This window comes from Canis lupus, chromosome 23, assembly GCF_003254725.2.
Source record: "Canis lupus dingo isolate Sandy chromosome 23, ASM325472v2, whole genome shotgun sequence".
Classification (NCBI taxonomy): Eukaryota; Metazoa; Chordata; class Mammalia; order Carnivora; family Canidae; genus Canis; species Canis lupus.
The window spans coordinates 5,470,540-5,491,271 of record NC_064265.1 but is presented as its reverse complement, the minus strand read 5'-3'; the positions used below and the strand labels follow the sequence as shown (position 1 = coordinate 5,491,271).

General features: G+C 34.6%; 2 long non-coding RNA genes and 1 other non-coding gene across 3 annotated transcripts; 2 read left to right on the top strand and 1 right to left on the bottom strand.

Moving 5' to 3' along the window:
- Window positions 1-1,364: 1,364 nt before the first annotated feature.
- LOC112668792 (uncharacterized) lies at window positions 1,365-3,779 on the top strand. Its single transcript, XR_003141878.3, has 2 exons — window positions 1,365-1,649; window positions 3,108-3,779. It is a non-coding gene; the product is annotated as an uncharacterized LOC112668792 (long non-coding RNA).
- On the bottom strand, window positions 3,553-18,213 carry LOC125753420 (uncharacterized). The gene is made up of 3 exons (XR_007405213.1): window positions 17,953-18,213; window positions 15,281-15,357; window positions 3,553-4,588 (listed from the first exon to the last, which is right to left on the bottom strand). It is a non-coding gene; the product is annotated as an uncharacterized LOC125753420 (long non-coding RNA).
- LOC112668928 (U4 spliceosomal RNA) lies at window positions 15,534-15,669 on the top strand. Its single transcript, XR_003141952.1, has one exon. It is a non-coding gene; the product is annotated as a U4 spliceosomal RNA (small nuclear RNA).
- Window positions 18,214-20,732: the final 2,519 nt, after the last annotated feature.

The following is a 20,732-nucleotide window of genomic DNA, read 5'->3' as shown; positions in this document are numbered from 1 at the left end:
CCAGGATCCCACATTGGGCTCCCTGCATGGCACCTGCTTCTCCCTCTGCCTCTGTCTCTGCCTCTTTCTGTGTTTCTCATGAGTAAATAAATAAAATCTTTAAAAATAAATAACTAAAAAAAAAATACAATCCAATTTTAAAATGAGCAAAGAACTTGAGTAGACATTTGTCCAAGGAAGACATACAAATGACCAATTAATATATGAGAAAATCCTCAACATTGTTAATTGTTACAGAAAGACAAATTAAAAAAAAAAAATCCTACAATGTGATACCTCTTAACATCTACTAGGATGGTCATAATAAAGAAGACAATAACAAGTCTTAGCAAGGATATAGAGAAATTGAAACCTTCATGCATTGCTAATGATATTATAAAAGGGTGCAGACACTATGGAAAAGAGTTGGCAATTCCTCCAAAAGCTAAACATAGAATTCCCACGTGATCTGGCAATTCCATTCCTAGGATATAAACAAAGGAACGGAAAGTAGGAAGGCAATAGGCACTTGAATACCGAGGTTCATTGATGTATTAGTCACAATAGCCCAAAGGTGGATACAACCCAAATGCAATATGTGCCATATATATATATATATATATATATATATATATATATATATATATATAATATTACATTGTATATATATACAATGTAATATTATTCAACCATAATAAGGAATGAAGTAGCAGAACAAGCTACAACATGGATAAGTCTTGAAAATATTGTAATAAGCCAGGCACAAATATTATATGATTTCTCTTATATGAAATAATTAAAATAAGCAAATTCAAGGAGATAGAAAATAGATTAGACCCTCCCCCCTGGGAGCTGGAGAGAGAGAGAAGTGGAGGGATTATTGCTTAAGGGGTATAGAGCTTCTGTTTGGCATAATGAAAAAGTTTGGAAACAGAAGTAATAGTTGCATAACATTGTAAGTGCAGTTAAAGTCAATGAATGATATACTTAAAAAGATAACAATGACAAATTTTGTTACATGCATTTTATCACAACTTAAATTAATTAATCGTGTAATATGCCAAAGATAATTGTATACTTTAAATGGGTGAAGTATATGGCATGTGAATTGTATCTCAATGAAGATGTTTTACAAAATGTTGTTTAAGAGCAGCCAAAGGACTGTGTTAACCATGAGGGCCTTCTTACAGAGAAAATGTTAAGGACAGAGTTGAATTTTAAGGACAGAGTTGTTATCTTTGAAAATGAATCCTTTATGCTGCTATCTTCTTCATGATAACTATTTCCATTTATTGTATGGACCATCCCATCTAGTGAAGAACTGCACCTGGATGGGAACATATGCCACTGATTTTCTCTCCTGTATGTTTTTTGTGCTTAGTCTGTGTCTCTCACTAGATTGTTCACTGCTCCAGGGAAGTTCTTGGTGCCTAGAGCCAAAGAATTTAGAACACACATCAATGGCTGGTTCCAGAATTCCGCTTCTTATAGTTCAGACTAAGGATCCCATCTTGTGCCTGGTAAATGACAAATGGCTTCCTTGGTTTCTTGATGGCCCAATGAAATGAAAGAAAAGTCCAGTCCTAGTTAGCCTTGCCTTGCTTGGAGCAGTTTTGATCATGCAAACAGGCCATTAACCAACTTTGAAATTAGTAAATGCAATAATCATGGTAAGAGACACCATTGTACTTACTAATTATAACAATTTTTCTCATTAATATTTACTAGTGGAGGCAGAAGTATTAGAGAAATGATGACATGTAGAATGGAAGTATTACTGTTCATCAGATCTTCCAAAACTTATTAAACTTCTAGGTAGGTAGAGATCTCTTTTGCCTGGCATATCTCAGGCCTGACTGTCACATGAATGAATCTATCTACATAATGTTTCCAGAGACTGTATTTATGACAGAGTTTTGTCCCCTAGTAATTCAAATGAAAATAATCCTCCCAATAGGGTCTTGGAAAAGGGAATACATAATTATTTAAAGAATCCAAAAGATTCTTTTTGCATTGTTGGCAAAAACAAAACTAAAGCTTTTGTTTTAAGTCTTCAACATATATCAACACATTTTTAATCCATATAGAGTTGTTATTAACAAGTATATAAAATAATGCTTATAAATGATTTTTAATTTTGGCATTATATAGCATGCCTGTGCTAAATCCAAAAAGAGTGTGAATATAAGGCATGGACTTTCAAATATTCATTTCATAGCATCAGGCTACACATGCACCGATTATTATTCATACATTTTCCCCAATAGCACAGTGTTGAGATGTGGGCACATCACCCAGAGAACACAGCAGCATGGTTGTTCCAGACACAGTGCAGGTGGAGAAACAGTTCTTCACAGATGTGGCTCCCCTCAACAGTCATGGTGGGGGTGGGTAAGCCATAAAAAGGAAACCATGAACCTCTCAGGTGGGGCAGAGTAGGGTGAGGTGAGTGTGCAGATAGGACTTCAGGGAGGGGAGGAGAGGAGCATAACAAGATGGCACAAAGACTGATATTGGAACAGGCCTACTTGTAGCCACAGACAGAAACTGTAACTGAATGTAGCAGCACCAGCTGTGGCAAATCGTCTTGGAACACATTGTCCAGGGAGCCTTGATCAGGCCACATATGGTGATGCAGAAGCAGCATTAAACAGGGGAGAAAGAGAAAAGATGGATCTGCTATATTGCAGGAATGGTAAGTGGGCAATGGATTTCTACTAAATATGGAATTCATATTTTAGGTCACTTTAGGATTGAGGAATTTCCTCAAGATAATTGCCTGAGACCTGTGTTACCATTTTGTAAGAGGAAATGCTTTCTTAAAGTGAAATTCGATTGATTGCTCTCTAATGTGGGTGATTTTACACCCCTAAGCCCTAGCCCCTCCAGAAAATATTTGGCAATATCTGAAGACTTTTTTGATGTCTGTTGGAGAGGTGCTATTGACCACTGACATCCACTGGGTAGAGTTCAGGGATGCTACTAAAGACCCTATTAGGCACAGGTCATCCTTTTACAACAAACAACTATCCACCCTAAAATGTCAATGGTGCTAAATTTGAAAAGTCCTGGTTTAAGGTGATGGGACAGAATGTTTAAAAACCATCTTGTCTTTAAATTACATGCAGAAACAGAGTCAAAGAAGTGGGTGACTAATGCAAGAACTCACAACCCTGAAATTAAAGACTAAATTCCTACAACCTCCAGGATTCGCTCATGACAGTCCCTAGATGGAAAAAAAGTCACAAAGTGGGTAATTTTGATGGCAAGGAAGATCCAGGATCAAAAGTACCAGAACATGAGAACTTTATACAATGGGAGCAAGTGGAGGGACCTCTGAATTTAAGAATCAATATGCCTACTATTATTGGGAAAACCAAATACATACAAGGCTGTGCTACACTGTACAGCAAGACCTCATCATCATTTACTTTCAGCAGGCCTAAATGGGAATGAGGCCTAAATGGGAATCCAGGTAACTAACTGACTTCCATCAATGTGAAAAGAGAAGTCTAGGGCTCAAGACCAACTCAAGATGGACTCTAAGCCAAGTTGAAAACAAACTTACCCAGTGTCACAGTTTTGTCAATGGTTTATCCCTTGAAAAGTATCATATAAACTATTGCCTTCTTCAAATGAAACAACAATTCTTTATTGAATCTGAAGAGAAATATAGTCTTGCTATTTTGAGAGTGGGAAGAATTTATTTTTTTTTCTTGCCCATCTTTGGACCACATTTCTTTGCCAGAATAAAACATACTGATATGTGCCCCTCTGGATTAAAAAATTATGACAACTTATTTGAATTATGTCTATCTTCTTTCAAGGAATATAAAAGCAGACTCCAGTGTTTACAACATTTACGGAGCTGTTCCAGTAGCTGTTCTTAAGATCTCACTTGGTCTTGTCACATCCCCTCAGATAGTAATGCAACTAAACTTACCTCCCCCTTTAGTAAGTTTAAATTCTATGAAATTTGATCTTTTCAATTAGTTCCACTCATACACTCACAGAAGTATTCCCCAAGAAAAATATGAAATGAAAAGTTTGTGGTAAGAAAATCTTTTCAAAAATTTTTAAAAAGCTAAATGGAAAAGATTTTGATACCTTGGAACAAATAACATATTTTGTGATGATTTTTCTCCTATGGATATCTGAATTCAAAAGATAAGATTGTGATTCAGGATGAGCATCTATCTAATGAGGGGGTCAGTGGGTCAGAGCAATACCGTTGGAGACCATCTCAATGACAAACTGGAGCAAAGATGGAAAAACCCAGGCTTTTTATGTTAGCTTGAAAGATTCCAAATAAAAGAACTTTGATCATTTTCTGCTATCCACATACTTTTCATTTCATTTTCAATGATTTTACTTATTTCTTTTTGTCTCAACAGAAATAATTCTTCCCCCTCTTTAATGTTTACCCCTTTGAAATATATCTTTGCAGGCCTGACCCTCCATTAGGCATTGCCTAACAGAATGATAAACTACATGTCCTCCTTTAATCTTGCCCTGTAGATCAATCCTTTCAGCCTTTGAATTATTTTCTCAATCTTTTGAGGACTCAATGGGAAAGGCTTCATTTCTCCAGTAGTCTGCTCCAGGTGCCCTGGAAAACACAAACCTCAGTCAGGTATAGTGGCCTGATCTGGGAGGGTCCCAATCAGCAATAATATTTCAAGTGTATATGATATTGTATGATCAAAATTCTCTATCACACATATATTCCTTTTACACTCTTATGAACTCTGTAAGACAGATCAATAAAGAATGAACACCCTCTGTTATAAACAGTAAAGCAAGACCTTGTGAGTCTGTGCTCGTCCAAGATACACAGCTACTAAGCTACTCAAATCAAGTATTTGGACTCAAAGTCAGGTGAATAAGAATATATCCTTTTGCTTGGCACATTGACTTCCAGTTGGTAGATGTTCAATTCAACAGTAAACAGTTATTGCTTAGTGACACATTTCCAACTGTCCCAGCTCTCAATGGGATCAGCACATACACAGGTACATGTAGACTCAAGACTAGAGATGGTCTTTCTCAGGTGAAAATACATAGACATATATAGTACTACCCCCAGAATTCTAACTTACCACATATGGTTTCCTCATATTCCTATTTTTACTCTTTATTCTTATGTTAGCTTGCATACCTAAAGAGAGACACCCTACGGATTTTACTACCACCACTTTTGAGTTCATTTATTTAAACTATGCCTCCAGATTATTAGTATTGAAATATTTTAAGAATCATTATTCTTATGGTCCACAATACAGGTTAATTGGTTTTGCATTAGTGTTATGTTACTGGAATCCTGAAGTGTCATGGTGGAAACTGGATAGACCCTAGGCCCTTCATATTTCACATTTTGCCTACAACTAGTTTGGAAGCCATACTTTGGGCTCTTTTCTTCAACCTTAGAGATTACTTTAATTTGAAGCACATGAAACTTAGCCACATTTACTCCCCTGGCTTATTCACTCATCTATCCATGGATTGGATAATATGAATCCCTTTTAAATCAGACACGTAAATGAGAGAAGAGAGCCTTGAGGCTACTGTACATGATAAGTCAGGGTTGGAAAGTGTCTTTCTTCATGATGGCTGGTGACTGTCCTGTCGTAGTCTCTGTTTCAGTAAACAAAGCCAAAGAAAAAGGTACACAAGTGGATACTTTATTTTAGGAAGTGATTCAAGGTACAGGAATGCAGAAAAGGCAAGTACAAAAGCAGAAAAGAGAGAAAGCAATTCAAAGAGTGCATTGTTTAGCTTATCATTGCTCTGGCAACTGGGAATCAGTCCCCTGCTGGATTCCTCAAAATGTCATGCATCACTTGCCCCAGAACTTTCTACTCAAGGAATAGAGCAGTTTTCTTTTGGCTCCCATGCCTCATTGGTAAGAGTTGTCACAAGAGGTGCTAAATCCCTCATATTTCCATGTTTGTGTATAAGTGAGAGTGAGGGGGTTCCTGTAGATCTCTATGATCTTTGAGAATACCTATGGAAGCAATATATACCCTTGGACAGCTGAGACAAAATGTTGTCGATTTACCCCTGTGTCTAGGTGTCTACTACAGCAATGGATGGAATAAAAGGGAATAGAAAATTGTGCGATGTGGCATAAGAAGTAATGGATCTGTTGTCAAATAATACAGAAGCCTAAAATAGAGGTGCTTAGTCAGCTAGATGACAGCTTAGTGTACCTCATGGAGGGAAATAAAATATGCACTGTGTAGTCAAGCTATTGTTTCCATGATTCCTTGAATTCTTGAATTTATAATTAAAACACACCACCATCTATCTTACAATATTTTAAATTAAGACAAGGGCCTAAAATAAGTAGGCATTTGATAAATATCAAGTTTTATTATCCTTTTACATTGAGGTTATCAATTCTGAGGATAATTTTGGTAGCTGGACTTCCCATTAATCTTCCGATTTAATCCAAAGTTATACAAGGATTGACCAATATAAGACATATCTGAAATTCTCTCCAAGGTAGCTAGGGAGTTTAAGAGCTGGGAAGGGATGTGGGGATCCCTTGATCTGGGGATGGAGATCTGAATGTGGACATCCCTTGGAGATTCAGTGCCTCACTATCTTCTCTCTTCTCTGCCATCACTGAAGTGAAGGTAAGACTGTACAAAGCCTAATCTTTATCATTTATTAACCATCTGCCTGAAATGTGCTGTCTTTCTTACCTTTGATAGTTTTTAGTCTAAGAATATGTGCTAGTGGCAGCAAGGCAATCTTGGCAGATCATGTAAATAGCATTTGGAGTCATTGGGTGAAATATTTTTCCAATGTTAGGCTACCATCCATCTTGAAGCCATGCCAAAATGTCTGACCAACTTGGTAAACAAGGCAAATAATGTAGATAAAAAACATCATGGGGAAAGTATTTCCAGATAATATACTGAATCATTGAGTAATGTGACTGATTTTTTGGTTTTCTATAGACATGGTGTCTTGTTTTGTATCTTTACCATTTCAATAATAAGGAAAAATCCATTTCTTATTTTGGAAGCCTATTATTACTTGAATGCAAAACTCAATCATTCACTATTAGAAAACCTGGATTCTTGTCCTGCAAAAACTTTAACCATTTTCCAGTCAATAAAGCGATCTTTGGTTCTTTTTCCTCATCTATGTTATAGGATGATAAATCTATTATTACTAAGTTATTATCTCTGCATTAGTGTCAGAATTAAGTGGTCAAAGAAAAAAATGTGTTTTGTAAACAGATAAATAAATGTCTTTAACAAAGCATTTTGTTTTCCCATACTTAATTGTTAATGTGTTTTAATTCTCAATTGGACTTTTGAAGAGTTGAACAGTGTCTTGTCTTTGAATTTCCATGCTTAATTTGCCCATTTCAATTTAAAAAAAAAATGCTGCTAAGTACTTGAAAGCATTTTTAATTTCATACATTTTTTCTTGAGGATTTTATTTATTTATTCACGAGAGACACAGAGAGAGAGAGAGGCAGAGACATGGGCAGATGAAGAAGTAGTCTCCTTGCAGGGAGCCAGATGTGGGACTCGATCTCAGGACCCTGGAATTAAGCCCTGAGCTGAAGGCAGATGCTCAAACACTGAGCCACCAAGGCGTCCCATAATTCCATACACTTTTAAAGTTCTTGATGTCTCATAGGACCATGGTGAGTATACCGATCCTCACCATTTTTTATTTTCCACTGGTGGGAAGGATGCCATTTAGGAGAAATTCATCATCTATGATCACAACATGGATACTGCAGCTGCATTCATTCAGCACCTGTGCCTTTTTTTTTTAAAGTAAATTTTAACTTTCCTTATTCACAAAAATGACATAGTTGACTTCCTATGATTTTTAAATGAATTTTTAAAGTTAATAAGCAATTTCTCTTAGGTCTTATTCCACACTACCAGAACTGCATGTTTTTTATGCCATAAATATTTCCTCCTTACCACTAGATACTGGTATCAACATATGCTTTTCCCTGGTACTTCAAATGCAACATTCTGTGTTAAAATGAGATAAAAATGAACTTTTTGGCTTTTTTTGTGTTGATTTTGCCTGTTAGTTCATCCTATTTATGTCTCTTTCCCTGCTCATACCCTTAGCACACATGTCTATTCTGGAATCTTAAACTTATATACAAAAGCAAATCTCTTATCTTGTTATAGGAAACCTACTTCTTTGGTCAGTTCTCATTATGTTTCTCAGAAACATCACTATCATACTTTATTTCTTCTTACTCATAGATTTTACCAAATGGAAGTTATTAGTATACTTTTATTATTTATTGATATGTATTTGTCTACTCTAGTCTGCGACTTCTTGAAACATAGGTGCTTGGGTTTTGGACATTTTTTCTTCTCTTTGTCATAGCCTCTCACCAAAAACAGAGTTTTTCTATAATAGATAATCAATTTTGGTTGAGTGAATAAATCAGTGCATCAAACTGCTGATGTCTCTTACTCTGAACCATTGTCTTCCCAACCCCACTATAGCATCCATTTTGAAACTGTTAGTGTTCTCACTGGTCGTCTTATCTATAGCATTCTCTTCTCCAAATGTGTTGTTAGAACTCTGCCAGTTTAATACCTTCCTGAACCATGCCCAAGACCTAGGATGAGCAATTTCGAATTTTTCAGAGTGGTGAACTTCATTCTTCAATGTACCTCCCTCCCTTTCCTCACTCCAATTTTCCAGTTAGTTTCATGGTTAAGTAGGCTCCTGGGTCTTCCACTGATGCCTAAGAGGAAAACTCTCCTGGCCACGTCCACAGAAATAGGCTTCCTGGTGGTACACTCTGCAGCTGTGTCAATACCCAGAGTCAGGACATATGCATTACATGAGCTTGGTAATCTGTAGTCAGATTAATCTCCCCTCTCTGCTAGCATCAGATCTGCCATTGCATGTGCTTTGGGCATGGATGCTGCTATGGAAGTGAATGGCAGCAAACTGCAATGGGGGCATTTTATTTTAGAGTTCAGTTTGTGATTGTTTTGAGGTCAGCTCAATTATTCCACTGACACTGATCCTATATAGTCAAACCAAAAAGGAGGCCACTAGATTGACAAATATTACAGTATATAGTACTTGTTCCTTAATTTATTCTTAGGCCCTACTGTTAGATAGCTGGTTTCCAAGAAAAAAAAAGGCCATTACTTGTTTGTAAAGTATGGGAGATACATTTCAGTTCTCTAAAGTTTTCCAGCAACAACAGCCACAGACATTTTTTAAGTACCTACCATGTGTATGTGTGCTAGACATTTTCACAAAGAATATTTTATTTTCCTAATCTGTTTCTGTATAAAATTGGATCAGCATTATGTTCCCCAATCTCCTTTATTTTTTCCCCAATCTCCTTTATATTATTATTTTTACCAAATAATTTCTTTCCCCACATCTGTCTCTCTTTCTTTTTGCATACAATATATTAAATGTTATAATGTTTATAACCTGGCAAATGACAAGTGCTAATATTATTACTGAAAATCTACATGCTGGATTCTATATGCTACACTTAAGAGTTTGTAGGCTCTTGTGGATTACAAATTATCTTTCAGTAACATGGACACATGTTATGCCAATAATTCTAAGCACCAGGAGAATGCCAAAGTACCTGCTTTGAGCAAGCATCCAGTGATATATCATAAGGACTCCACGGGGCCTATATTCAGAACAGCTAGGTTTAAGAGCTGGCTTTGGCATTTTTTTTCAGCAGAATGAGCTTGAGCAATTTCCTAGTGTCTCTGTCTGTGAGTTTCTGTTTGTATTCTGTGTGATGTCTATGTGTCTCAGAAAGCTTTTGTGCCAAGGAAGTATAGTGTATTTTAAAGTGTGTGGTGACATGGATTGTTTGTTTTACCTTGAGATTCTACAGGAACCATAAATCACAGTGTCTCCCTGTATCCCTGTTCTCTGGCCTCAGAGGTGGGTTGATGGATCAAGTTTAGCCAATTAGACTATCCCAGTTTGTTTCTCAGTGATGTGTTCAGGAATGAGGAATTCACTAGGGCTTTCTTCTACAACTGCTTGTGAAGTCTGAAGTGTTATGTTTCTCAAACATTCAGCAGGGAAACTACTAGCCAAATGTGGCTATTAAACAGTTGCACAGTGGGGCTAGAACTGGAGGGTATTATGCTGAATGAAGCAAGTCAATAGGAGAAGGACAAATATTATATGGTCTCATTCATACGGGGAATATAAAAAATAGTGAAAGGGAATAAAGGGGAAAGGAGAGAAAATGAGTGGGAAAAATCAGACAGGGTGACAGAACATGAGAGATTCCTAACTTTGGGAAATGAACAAGGGGTAGTGGAAGGGGAGGTGGGTGGGGGGGATGGTGTGGCTGGGTAACAGGCACTGAGGGGGGCACTTAATGGGATGAGGACTGTATGTTATACTATATGTTGGCAAATTGAACTCCAATAAAAAATATACAAAAAAAATGCAGAAGGAATTCATGCAAAAAACATTGAACTTATTGTCAAAAAATAAAAGTAAATAAAAATTTAAAAAAAATAAAAAGCTAAAAAACAGTTGCAATGTGACATGTGACTAGTGCAACTCAGAAATTGAATCTTAAAAAGTTAAAATTAATAAAACCACATTGGCCTAGTCACTACCATATTGGGCAGTGCAGGTCTACACTTTCCTATTTGCTATTTTGCATATTGTGTTATTTGTTCCCTGTTGCTTTTCTAGGATTATTTTTAAAACTTTTTTTTCTCTCTCTCTATGCCCTATTTATATAGCACTTAAGATACCTGCTCTTTGAAGGTTTTAATAATTCAACTGAGAAAACACCTTGACCCGACATTATTTTTAACTTCCTTAGTATATTCTGTAATCATAGATCTAATTATATTTTCTTTTTCTTCTTGAGTAATTTTTGTCAAGATGTTTTTTGAGAAGCCATCTATTTTGTATAGACCTTCAAATGTATTTGCATGACTTGGAGAATACTTCTCACTACTTATTTCCAAATCCATATGTTTGTAATTATTTCTGAATTCTCAGTTCTCAGTCTATAAACTTTTATCTTTTTATTTATCTAGTGACTCGTTTTGTTCTTTGTTTTCCTAATAATTCACTAAGCTTTTAAATCATGTGTGCTTGTTATTATCTTGTAAGTATCTTGTTTATAAGCATATAAGTGTTGCTTTATATTTGCAAATGCCTTCCTCTTAAATTTTTCTTTTTCTTTTTTTTTCCAATTTAAACAAATTGAATTTCACTATTTTACACATTTCTATTCTTTCTTCTTCAGTTATCTGAATGTTTGAGGCAAAAATTTCCCTTTTACACTAGGGTTACTTACACTCTGTGGGTTTGGATATATTTCACTTATATTAAAAAATAAACTATGAGAAGGAGAGAAATGAAAAGATTGATCATGGAGGAATTTTAAGGCAGTGAAAGTACTCTGTATAGGATTACAGTGATGAATATTTATCATTCTACATCTGTCCAATCCTATAGGCTATACAAACACTAAGAGCAAAACCCATAGCAAGGTAGGCTATGGATTTTGGATGATTATGTTGTGTCAGTGTAGGTTCATCCCCAGTAAAAATGTAGCATTCCAGTGAGTGATGTGGATAATAGGGGAGATTATGCATATGTGAGGGAAGAGGTGAATGAGAATTCCTGCACCTTTCTCTCATTTTTATTGTAAACCTAAAATTGCTCTAATAAGTAAAGTCTTAAAGATGTAATAAATAAATGATAAAAACGGTTCTTGTTTAACTCAAGAATTATTTGAGAGAGATAGTTTTAAATTGCATAGAATTTAGTTAATTTTTACTACTTTTTCCCACTAGTATTCAAAACATTGTAATATATGCTTACAGATTTTGGAATTTGTTGTGATTTTTTTGTGGCTTAATGTATAGCCATTTTAAATTATTTTAAGAATGCTTTAAAAGAGTATGTTTTATTGAACAAATTATTAATCAAAGGCTCTATAGGCTTATTTATTTTAATTTTTTTCATCTACTATTGGCTGAAAGAATTATTGAGCTTTTAGTTCTACTTCAATTTCATCCAGTTTTGAATCTATATTTTTGATGCCAAGTTGTTTGGTTTATAAAAAGATTCATAACTGTTACATATTTCTGTAGATTGCATGTATTATAATTATAAGGCACACAGCACATTTGTCTTGTACAATGCATTTGGCCTTTAATTAACTCTCATGTGATGTTAATGTCAGGACCCTGCTTAATATTTGTTTGCATGTGCCTGTGTGTCTTTGCCAATTCTTATTATTTTCAATAATAATGTGTCACTTTCTTTTACATATGTCTCTTTTATACAAGAATAACGTTCCATAACATTGTTTTTCCCATTTACTCAGCCAAATTTTCCAGTTTACTTTTATCATTGTTAGAATTAACTTTATTTCCTTTGTATCTATCTTTTGTTATATGTGTTATATTTGCTATATTGCTTTTGCTTTCCTTTTTATTTTATCTTTAGTCACTTGAAATGTATAGAGCCTAAATTTTAATTTATTACTGCTGCTTGCCTTTATATTTTCTTTTTTTTTAAATTTTTATTTATTTATGATAGTCACACAGAGAGAGAGAGAGAGAGAGGCAGAGACATAGGCAGAGGGAGAAGCAGGCTCCATGCACCGGGAGCCCGACGTGGGACTCGATCCCGGGTCTCCAGGATCGCGCCCTGGGCCAAAGGCAGGCGCCAAACCACTGCGCCACCCAGGGATCCCGCCTTTATATTTTCTAATGAGAGACTAACATCTCAATTTCTTAATTGATCAACTTTTTAGTATAATAATTTCCTACTATGAAAGGTAATTAAATTAGTATGTTTAAATTTGTTTAACATCCTATTTTCTTCTATTTCTCTCTCTCTCTTTTTTCTTTTTAGAGAGAGAAAGAGAGAAGGAGAGATGGGCAGAGGGAGAGGGAAAAAGAGAATCTCAAGCAGGCTCCACACCCAGCCCAGAGCCCCACAGGGCCTTGATCTAACAACTCTGAGATCACAAAGTGAGCTGAAATCAAGAGTCAGACATTTAAACAACTTTGCCACCCAGGCATGTTGCCTCCTATTTACATTGCCAGTACTCTATTTTTTCTTACACAAACACATTTAAAAAAATTTTTTATTATGTTACAAAGCTTTTCTTTAAATGTTTATGATTCTTAACATTGTATTTCTTCATAATCAACACATATTGTCTTCAATTAAAAACATTAGATCATAAACTTATCATTCTATGTTCAGGTATCTACACATTCAGGACATACTAATTGTGTAGCCTCTCTCTGTCAGACCCTACTGCTGGTGTGGGGGCATAACAGCGAGCAGTAAGGCAGAGAAGACTGCAGTCATGGAGCTTACATTTGGGTAGATGAGAAACTAGCAATGACAACATAAATAATAAATAAATAAATAAATAAATAAATAAATAAATAAATAAATAAAACCAATACATTCTACATAAAAAAAGTAACACTAAAAAAAAATACTAGTCAGTCATGTTTCCTTCTAGATGAATGTTAAGGGAGGCTGTTTTGAATTAGAATGCTAAGACTCAATTGATGAGAGAAAGGAGCATTTTAGTCAGCCATACAAAATATGAGGAATGGGCATTTTAAAGGGAAAACTAGTGTGGTATTTTATTGGTTCTATCAATACCTTGGTTAGAAATTATCCTTTTGTCTATTTTTCCTCTTCTCTCACTTATGTTGAATATATTTTTAATGTTTTTACATGTATATACTTTTGGATATATATATCTCGACAAATTGATTTTTTTAGTGTTATAAAATTCCCCTTTTTTTCTCTGGTAATACTAAGTGTCTAGGATTTTATCTTGATTAACATTAAGAATAACAAATGATTTTTCGTGCTTTTAAATATACATTCTTTTCCATCTTTTTACTTTTTACTTTTCAACTATGTGAGCCATTAAGGTATATATCCTTATATAGTTTGTTATAAACAAACTACACTGACTTTTTTTTCTTTTTAATCAGTGTAACAATCTTTGCATTTATTTGGAGTATTTAGCCCATTTACATTTAATGTATGATTTTTTTTGTGATTTAATATATCATCTTGAATTTTTTTCCCCACTGGATCATTCTGTTTCCTGTTCCTTTTTCATTATTTTATTCCTACTTGTGGCTTAAATATGTTACTTTCAATATTTTATTTTAACACTTCCATGGACTTTTTTTAGTTGTTGTTGATCCTCTGTTTATGTGTGTGAGTGTGTGTGTGTGTGTGTGTGTGTGTGTCCTAACTTATCTCTGTTTGCTTAGAATTAATATTGTACCACTCTGTGTAAAGTGTAAGAAACATTCAGTGGTATAATTCTACTCTTCTACCACAATTTTTGTGGTAATGTTGCCATGAGCTTTTAATTTATATGTTGTATATAACAATTTACAAAGTTATAATTTTTTTTAAAATTTCAATTGTCTATAAAGATATCAAAAGAAAGAACAAGGTATAATATCTTATATTTGCTTTCATATTTGTCATGTTCTTTGTTTCTCATTTTTTTCTGTAGACTCAAGTTTCCTTATGGTGTATTTCCTCTCTCTGAAAAACTTTCTATAGCATTACTTGTAGAGCACATCAGCAGTCAATAAATTCTCTCAGCATTTGATTATCTTAAAATGGCTCTGTTTAATATTATTTTTTAAAGGATATCTTCACTTATAGATAAACTTCTAAACTTCTGGGTATATAAACTTCTGGGTAGCTTTTTGCTTAATAATTTTAGTCTTACCTCTAATCCTATTATGTCTTTGTCTTTACTGTTTTTGACAAAAAGTAAGCCATTAATCCTATTTTTGTTCCTTTCTAAGAAATGTGGTTTTTTTTTTCTTGGTTTGTTTTTAAGATTTCTTCTTTGAGTTTGGTTTTTGGCACTTTTGTGTCTATATATAGTTTTAGTTGCCTCTGTGAGTTTATATTTTTAATCAAATTTGGAAAATTCTCAAATTTAATTATTTTTATTTTTATTTTTTTCTGTTTTGATAACTCCCTTTTCTTTCTGGGACTCTGAAATTTTAATATTAAATACCTTCACATTGGGCAGCTCGGGTGGCTCAGCGGTTTAGTGCTGCCTTCAGCCCAGGGCCTGATCCTGGAGACCCAGGATCAAGTCCCACATCGGGCTCCCTGCATGGAGCCTGCTTCTCCCTCTGCCTGTGTCTCTGCCTCTCTCTCTCTCTCTCTCTCTCTCTCTCATAAATAAAAAAAAACAAAATAAAATCTTAAAAAAAAATCCCTTCACATTGCATACTGATCATTAATAACCTACCTGCTTTGCTTTCAGAAGTTTCTGTGTTCTTTAGGTTGTTCTCTAATTTGTTGGCTCTTCTTTTCTGCCCTCTACCTCTTCCTGTTAAGCAAATTGGATGAATTATACATTTCAACTACTGTACTGTTATTTTTGGAATTTCCATTCTACCTTCTTAAAATTTCTAAGTTTTCCTTTCTAATCGCCCATTATGCCTTATTTCTCTTTAAAATGCCAAACATACTTTTATTAGCTGCATTAAAGTTGTTAACCTAGCTTTGCACAGTGGTAGTATTGTAGTCAATTAGGTTTATCCAAGGCACCATTATTGCTAGTTGTAAAGTTTCTAATCTATTTCCAACATTTATATTGTATCAGAATCTATTGACTTTTTAAAAACTAATTATTGGCTATGTTTTCTACTACTTTTATAATTAGTATTTTTTAATTTATTCTGAAAATCATGGATGATACGTTGTACAGAGTTTGGAATACCTACCTTCCTCCACAGGGTAATTTTTGTTTTTATAAACAGATAAATTATTGGCAGGTCGTTTCACTCCTGTCAGGTTTGTTTTTATTCTTATTAGGGTTCGTCCATTTAAAAAAAATTATTCTTGGAACCAGCATTATGTAATCTTGGGTGTTCTCTCAGTTCAGTTATCAGCCCACAGAAGACCTACTCCATTAGGCCTGTTACAGTCAGAAGATCAGCTTGTTTATTTTTCTTCTTAACTGTCATGGTTCTGAGTGCCAGACACAGTTGCCTCGAATGTTTTATCCATTTTTAGAATTTTTACAGCTAGGTTGTAAGTCTGATATTACTTACTCCTTCGTGCTTTTTAAATATCTATTTCTTTCTAATTCTTTATATCTTTAACTTGCATGTATCACATTTATTCTTAAATGTCTTCCGTACTAGCCTTATCAAATACAGTTCATCAAAATCACTATATTCTATTCCTGTTTGTGTCTTGTTAACCATGGTATCCTGAGCACTAGACAATCCCTTGTATATCATAAACATTCAATATACACTTATAAAATTAATTATTATTGTTTCAATATAGAGCACTTAAGGTATATAGTAAAATACGACAATAATTAAACAATCACACAGATAATACCAGCACAAATGCTGTTTAAGTATTCTGAAAGACAGATGTATGATCTCTGAATACATATAAGAAAAGAACCATTGGATAGAAAACATTTTGCTTAGAGAAGTGTGGTTTTTAGGTATAATCAAAGGATAAATAGCAATTTACCTTCCTGAAAGGAAGTAGGGAAAAACATTACAGTGAAGCATATAAAAGAATAGACATTTCTAGGAGAGAAGAGCATTACAAACTTTTCTTCCCAGGTTGTCACCTTACCCTTCTTCCCAACTAAGTTGAGAGTATCTATGAAAAGTTTGAGAATTTTTTCCACTTTTTGGTGAGGGGAGTAAAACAAAAGAAAAAACTAATTGATCATAGCTTATATTTTGATATAGTTTTGTCAAATTTGAGAGAGGGAAACTTTATGATACTGCGTTGCTGTTACCATCACTTTAAAGACAGATGTGAAATACTAATAATAATAGTGAAAATTGAGGGAAAGGATGGTTAAATTTCCATTGATAAATGATCAGTCACATTATTATATACCATATATATGACAAGGACTTCTGCAGTATATATCTTCTCATCCCTATTAAAAGAAACCAGTTTTCTTGGATGCAGCAATGTGTCCAGCTTAATTTGCTTCCAAATGATAGTAACATACTATTTTTTTCCAGTTTTATTAAAACAGAATTGATGTATAACATTGTATTAATTTAAGTATACAACCTAATTATTTGATATATATGTACACTGATAGCACATTTCTGTTCATTGAGCTTTAAGTGGTAACTTTTAGGTAAAACTTCGAGGAATACTCTTTAAAGAAGGCAGAGGAAGGCACATGGTGTTCTTTTTTGTCACCTCCTTCCTTTCTCTTGCCTGGAATATTGACCTGATGGCTGAAACTGTACCAACCTCTTGTAATTAAGAAATAAAAGCCAAGAGAATTCTTTTGTTGAAAAGTATTTGAGCCATAGGATCACAAACTACAACTTCATAACTTCAAAGCTATTATTCCAAGGAAAACATAATATAGTCTCATTTTACTAAATCACTAACTTTGTGCATGTGTATGTGATGGGTGGGAGAAGGTTGTGTTACACGCAGCTAAATGCAAATTCCTGACTAATATGCCCTATTTAATATAATATTTTTAATGAACCCATAAATAAAGTTTATGTGTACTCAGTTTACTGAAACTGAAACAAGCCCATGGCAAACTTGTGATAAAATATAGTTTAAGGGATGCCTGGGTGGCTCAGCTATTGAGCATCTGCCTTTCGCTCAGGTCATAATCCCGGGTCTGGGGACTGAGTCCCGCATTGGGCTCCTTGCGAGAAGCCTGCTTCTCCCTCTGTCTGTGTCTCTGCCTCTCTCTGTGCATCTTTCATGAATAAATAAAATCTAAAAATACATATATGATTTAAAACCCTAATATAAGACAGTTCTCTCTCTCTCTCTCTCTCTCTCTCTCTCTGTAAAATTGAATGTGACTGAGGGGAGAGATAGATTGATCAACCAAAAGATAGGTTTGGGTTGCAGGTAACCACTTCTTAAATCCAGTTTAAGTAGTATTTTTACTTTTACTTGCCCCGTTGTTTTTTAGTTGGAGTACAAATAAGCCTTGTAGTCAGAGTGAGAGCTTTTGTCAAGGGCAGCCTGAGGAGTATCGATGAATTTCAGATCTGGAAGCTTTTCCTTTTTGTTGACAATGGCAATGAGAAGGGGAGAGAAGAGGTTTCAGGCTGGTTTTACATATGAATCACCTATGTATTTCGGTATCAGTTGGCAGCAGTTGCTTCACTCTTTCACCAATGGTTTTATCTGTTATTAATCTGTCATTTTTACCTGTCTTGGGCATAAAACCAACAGTTAGGAATCAGTGAGATTATGGCTCTGATATACATAGGGCTTTTAAAGGTAAGGTCCCGCATGTACCAGTTTGTTTGGGACATTACTGAGCTTTCACTTGTCCAAGAGTAATTAGTCCCCATTTTCAGTCTCAAATATATCTATTCTGGACAATGAATAACTTGATCACTGTCATTGTAGTGAATCCTAATGCTCAAGGAGAACTCAGCTGGAAATACTGATCTATCTCCAAGTACTTGAATTCAAATTCATCCCTTTATAATACACACAATACAGTAAGGATAAATAGGGAGAAATAAAGTTTCATGGAGATTTCCACTTAACTAAAAAAGGGACAATCTTCCTCTTAAGTACACCTTTAGTTGGAAATTCAAAAGTCATTACCAAACACTTTTATTCCTTCCCTTTCTAAGTAAAAACACTGAAAAATCAGGTATTTTCCCAATGTCTCTCAATTAGACATGAATATATTATCAGTTTTTGGCCAATAAAATGTAAGGGAAGGTCTTGTGGAACTATTTCGCTTTTCTGACAATAGGAAAGAAAATCATGTGATGACTCACTTTCTCTGTTCTAATTTCTGTCTTGTTTTTAGGCTTTGAGTGTGGTCCAGATACCTGGAACTATGGAAATAGTCTTGAGACAATGAGGGCTTATAGGTACAAGAAAGAAAAACTGATATCCTGAGGATGATAGAGTAGAAGCTGAGCAAAAATCTCCTTAGAGATACTCATTAGCTACTTTTCCAAATGTGAAATTCTCTAACTTCAGATAATCTGTTATATAAAGTAATTTAACTCTTTTTGTTGTTAAGTCACTTCTAGTTGGATGTTCTGTTCCTTGCTAGGAAAGTAAAAAATAAACGAATGTGTTCTATGGGAATGATGCAAGTAGAATATATTAGGGGTCTATGGGATAGTTAGGTTTTAAATAAATTTTAGCAACTCCACTTAAAATTTTAGGGTGGAAACCCTAAAAGAATTGTTATTCACTCTATATCTTGTTTTATGACCTACACCCTAGGATAAAGCTATCCCTTTGCCTATTTCTTATCTCCTTAAGGAAGTTCTATTCAGAGAACAGGTATACTGACATCTGAGCTATATGCTATCAGTTTTAGAAATGGATAGAGTGGGAAGAGAAATTTAATTGGCCAAACTGAGACCCATAAGTAATCAGTAGAGAGTGAAGCAAAGAATACCTGGCTAAAGAAACAAATGTATTATAATTAGACCAATTATCCTAGATGTAGTTCATCAGCTTGTAGTGATAAAAGCTGTTAATGAGCTTTGTCACTGACAGCGTTACTTTCTAATCTTAATCCTTTTTAGGGTTATTAGCTTTAATGCTACTTGCACAGAGATAAGTTAATTTATACTGAAATTAAATTGAAAAATAACAAGTAGTGATTGTTGCATTTGAGCAGAAACTTACAAAGTTTTCTTGCTGACAAAACTTACTGAGGGCAGTGCAAAAGTATCCAGAAGTACTTGAGCAGATGGAGGAGATTCAGAACAAGAGTAACATTTGTTAAAGGAAAGGCTCATAAATATTCCTGAGGACAGTCACTCAATTTATAGTTAATATCATCTAATGAAGTGAATGATAGCTATTTTATTTGCTGTTAGGTATCCATACCCTAAGTTCTGTATGCCATCAAAAAAAAAAAAATTCTTCAAAACGATAAACCTTTGAAAAAGACTCACTGAACATAATGATTGCTCTACAGCCACATGTACAGTACAGATGGTCCTTGACTTACAATGGTTTTACTTACAATGTTTCAACTTATAATGGTGCCAAGTGATACACATTTAATAGAACCTGTACTTTGAATTTTGAATTTTGATCTTTTCCCAAGCTAGTGATATGTAATATGAGCAATCATATGTAATATGATTCTGGGCAGTGGCAGGAAGCTTCAGCTCTCAGTCACCTACCCATTCACAAATGTAAACAACAAATATACCTACAACCATTCTGTACCCACAAAACCATTCTGTTTTTTCACTTCCACAATATTCAATACATTACATGAGATAGCAAGACTTTATTATGAGATAGACTTCATGTTATATGATTTTCCCCAACTTTAGGCTAATATAAGTATTTTGAGCATGGTTGAGGTAGGGTGGTCCTACTTATGTTCTTTAGTTTGGGTGTATTAAATGCATTTTCAGCTTATGATGCATTTATCAGGATGGAACCCCATGATAAATTAAAGAAGATCTGTACTAAGAAATCTTTACAAATGTGTGACTAGAATCTTTAATCATGGTCTCAATCAGCCTTATTCAACCCAAGTTCTTCATCTGAGCCTTGGAACACAGAAAATGATTAGAGTGACTACTTTCTAAGTTCTCCTAATAATGATATAGAACTTTTGCCCATCTAGATGCATAGAAGTTCATTCATTAAATGTAATAGATGAGTTAAGGCATTAAAGCTTAGTCATTTTAAGAACCACAGTTAAGTGTTTGATAGAGATCGGAAGT